This window comes from Pundamilia nyererei, unplaced genomic scaffold, assembly GCF_000239375.1.
Source record: "Pundamilia nyererei isolate P.nyererei 1_Seehausen unplaced genomic scaffold, PunNye1.0 scaffold00059, whole genome shotgun sequence".
Taxonomy (NCBI): domain Eukaryota; kingdom Metazoa; phylum Chordata; class Actinopteri; order Cichliformes; family Cichlidae; genus Pundamilia; species Pundamilia nyererei.
The window spans coordinates 427,111-431,472 of NW_005187460.1; the positions used below are offsets into that span (position 1 = coordinate 427,111).

At 40.0% G+C, this 4,362-nt stretch overlaps 1 protein-coding gene across 1 annotated transcript in view; it reads left to right on the forward strand.

Moving 5' to 3' along the window:
- The first annotated feature begins 1,245 nt into the window (after positions 1–1,245).
- Positions 1,246–4,362, forward strand: part of sgsm3 (small G protein signaling modulator 3) — a 13,563-nt gene continuing 10,446 nt past the window's right edge. The window contains exon 1 of the mRNA XM_005734518.1: positions 1,246–1,499. The gene's annotated coding sequence lies outside the window, so the exon portion shown is untranslated. The remainder of the gene's footprint in view (positions 1,500–4,362) is intronic.

Consider the following 4,362-nt stretch of genomic DNA (forward strand, 5'->3'; position numbering starts at 1 on the left):
TAATGTTTCCACAGGAATCCTCACTGCAGTCTAGTGTTTTAAAAAACAGCAACAACAAAAAACTATCCAATAAATAACAAGTATTACCAGGAGCTGTATGAGGATAAAGCTGAAAAGTGCTTGTATGAGAAGAACAGCACGTGCCTTGAGTTCTGTGGGTTACATTATGCAGATCATATTAGCTTTGTTAATGATTTTGTAAAGAGGTAAATCACTGACACTGACAGTGGCACCAGCAACTTATAAACACAGAAGCCAAGCAACTGCTCTGTGGCCCCGAGAGCCAACAAACTTCCCCTCTCCTCGGTAAACACCCAATGGATAAACTAGTTGGCATCTTAGAAGGAAAAGAAAAGGACCACATGGATTCAAAATGCAACAGAGAATCACAAAGCTGATAGTATGTTCAAATGTTCTGATGTTATTTATGCTGTTATTTATCATTTCAGATTAAATTATTATTATGGAACTCGCTGAGAGGCATTGACGTCAAGCTGTGGTTTGCATGCTCATCACTCAGAATGCTCATCACTGTAAACTATGAATAAAGATGAAGAATATTGATATAAAGGACAAAAGCATGAATCCCTTTAAAAAATAATGAAATGATGATTAATGATAGTAAACTTGAAATACTAAACTAACAATAACTAAATCTGAAAGACGTTATTGTTAAAACGAATTCATTCGAGAGGGTAGGAGGAGGCTTTTGTAAAACACAGCCATCTTGTGGAGTAGTCATGTAAGAGCAACGTGATGTGGCTTCAATCAGCAGCTAATTAGATTAAAAATTAAGCTGCTGTCTAATGCTTAACAATATTAGAAAGAAGGAAAGAGAAGGGACAGTGGAATACGCTGTATTGTGCGTGAATACACTTTAATACCAATAAGAGTAAATAAATTAAATAAACATTAATTACTGTGAAATAACAGTGATATATGCAGTGACAGTTGAGGTTTCTCATTTGCAGTTTCTGTCTTTACCTATTTTTAAAGAGGTTTATTTGAAAAAAAAAAAAAAAACTCAAGCAATTGAAGTTAGCACAAACTCCCATAACAGCTACTGGTTGACCCGTCATGACTAGCACTGTTCTGAAACGTGTCTGGTTGTTTTCGTAGCTGGTCTGAATGAGGTAAGGGAGTATCAAAAAAAAGAAAAAAAGAATGAATGAATGAATGGAACAAAAAAGAGATACGTCGTGTGCCTGCGTCACCTACTCCCCACCTGCGGAAGGATATTTTTGACTGAGAATTGTAGTTCCGGGATCTGGCGCTACTTCCCACGATGGAAAAGGACCTGGGAAAGCCTTACAGGGCGTAAGAATACGTCGGAGTTACACGTCGCCACTAGCAGGTGCACAGTATTGGGAAGTCTTACGTCCGAGGCGAGAGATGGCAATGGCATAGCATATGGCGTTTTCTCTTTAAAACTATAGGGGAAAAACGAAGAGGCACGTCCTCCAGAAACCTTAGCGTGCGTTCGCTACAATAATGTCACGGTAAGTTAATCGGACAGGCCTTCCGTGGTACACCGTTTTGCACCTAACTACTAGCTAAAAGCTAAACGTAGCATGTTTGGCTAACAGCTGACAAGTCAATATGAATGTATGAGCGTTAAATTTCATGGCTTATTGTTTGATAACATTTGTGGTGTTGACCAAATGTGTTGTCCCTGATGGGGGTGTTTTTTAAGGAAAGAAAATGTTGTGTTATTGTCTCGTAGCTGCAACTGACGTCAGCTGGGGGTTTGACGTAACAATAATTGAATCATTTCTGAGCATTGTGCTTTATACATATCTTTAAGTTAATAAAAAAAACTGAATATTCAGTGAGATTTGTGTGTGTTTGTGTGAGTCGGTAGCATCACGTGTGGTCTACCATTAACGTTTCAGCATTTCTGGGTCAGCTGAACGGTTTAACGATGACACATACAAAGCTGACAGATGCTGCAGTCTGTACCAACACAACAGATGATTTACACGCAAACGTGCCTCGTAGTGCTATCAGACGCAGGAGAGTCACTTGTTGCCTTATGCATAACCTTATGGCTTACTGACAACAGAGCTTAGGTGTTGCAGATAGATGTTGACAAGAGTGATGCAGTGCTTTTTTGTCATACAGCGCCTATTCCCTGCAGGTTCTTGCCTTACACTCCATTGAAACGAGGAAGTAAGGGTATTTAGACGGGAGTTTCCAGCACTTTCACTCAAAGAAGTGGCCTTCCACGAGCATCCCTTTGCGTGTATGTGTGCGTAAGTCTAACTGAGACTATAATTAGATGCGATGCATGCCAGTGTGTAAGAGGGGAGACACACACAGATGGACTGCCAATGAGACTGAAGGTGTGCGCCTGTCATTCTTCAGCCAAAGCTAGATTTGTTGGGCACAAGGCAGAGATGCTCTGGCATACACCGACACCCTTTTTTTTTCTTCTTCTTCCTTTGGTGAGGAGGCGACATGAGTCACCAATGTTGTGGTTAGTGAAAGGGACAGCTGGGGGAGGTGTAAGGGGAAGTGGAGTGGGTAGAGCTGATTGGGCAGGCTGATGGGGCAGCACAAACTCTAATTAGAGTAGAAGTAAGAGCTTCCTTATAGTGTTTAAAAGGAAGGGCTTTGCTGTGCACGATGCATACTCTTGGCCTGTTTGCACAGCAGGATGTTGCTTGTTGGTGTTCTTACAACAGGGTGTTGACCAGTGTGTGTGCAAACACTTGTGAGTACAGCCACACCTCCGCAGTGAAAAGGATGTTATTTTGTTTGGAGAGGAAAAAAGCATGAAAGACCCTTTGTTATAGGTCCAGGAAGGTCCTCAGATGAAGTGATTTGATTTGTCTGTGCTGTTTACATCCTTGGGAGAACAAAACTGTAACAAGTTAATGATTTCCATTTATCACATGCATGTGAGAGCATTAACTTCCAAGTCACCTTAGTTCTGTTCATTTCCTGAAAATTGTGACTTGTTTCTGCCCAAGTTTTGCCTTTCTCGACAAAATCTAAAATACTCGATGTGTTTTATTAATCACATGCAGAGTCACAATCGCATTTTATGTATCCGTGTTTGCAAACTTGGTGTTCTTCTTTGTAGTATAGAGCGCATTCTGCTATGACTGTGAGAATAAGGATTCATAGTGGGTTACTCAGAACTTGCTCGTTATGTTTGTTTCGGGTTTGCGGACGAATTTTGCTGTCAGATTACTGATATGTGCAACAGTTTGCAGGATGGATTTTGTAATGTTTGGTTTTCTTTGGCAGGTGTTTAAACTGTTAATGTTCTTGTAAAGGAGACGCTCTAAAATCCCAGGCCTCCCTCAGTTAGACAGAGCTTCCCTGAAAACACTTGGCCGTCCTCCAGACCTCAAATTGATTTCTCATCTCTTAAGTCCTAAATCTCCCTTCATGCCGCAAGCCTGCTGCTAGAATGAATCATTTTGGCAGCGTGTTTGCATGCAGGCGAGCCTCTTTTCACAGGTTATGGTTGTAGTTGCTTAGATTCCAAGTAGTGGTTTGTCTTACTGATATACTGTATTATTTCTTCTCTGGGGCAACAACTCGTTTGTTGTATTTGCCCACAAAACATCTATCAAACACAAACCATATATAGTGTTTTACTATTTGTATGCAAAAGACAGAACTGAGACTTGAAATCTTCTTAGATGCTAATGGCAAGAATTCATCATTTTAGAGGGACATTTGAAGTTGTCCAATAACCATATATCGGCCATTACACATACATCTTCCTGATATGCCTATGTGACTTGTATTTTGTTAGAAATGCTGCAGTGATTACTTAGAAAAATTGAGCCAGAATCATCGCACAATTACTCCAAGAATAGTTTTCTAGCTTTCTGTTTTGTAAAGGGAAAAATTCCAACTGCATCTTTTCATTAAAGTCAGATTTCATCACAAATCCTCCAGAAAAATGTTGGGTTGTTCCCAAGCACAGTGCTGTTTAAATGTACACACAAAGGCTGTAAATAAATCAGTGTCCTCTAGACCATTCTGACTTTAGAAAAATGTCCTTTTATTTTGTTGTTGATTGTTTTGTTTTATAGTGAGCAGAATCATGGTCTGAATGCCTTAAGGGCGAAACATATACAGACTCTCTGTAGACTTCTCTTGTTAATCTTTTTGTTTTATTTATTTATTTTATTTTATTACATTGTTATTAGAGTGGATATTATATAGGGCTGAACGATATATCGCATTTGCGATAATATCGCGACATGATCAAGTGCAATTTTCTAACCGCAAAGGCTGCGATTATACTCTGGACATGTCCAAACTCATGGGCTGCATCCTCCTGAGGCCGCATTTGTAGACCGATTACGTCACAGCGACGCGCCGAAGGCTGTCCAAATTACT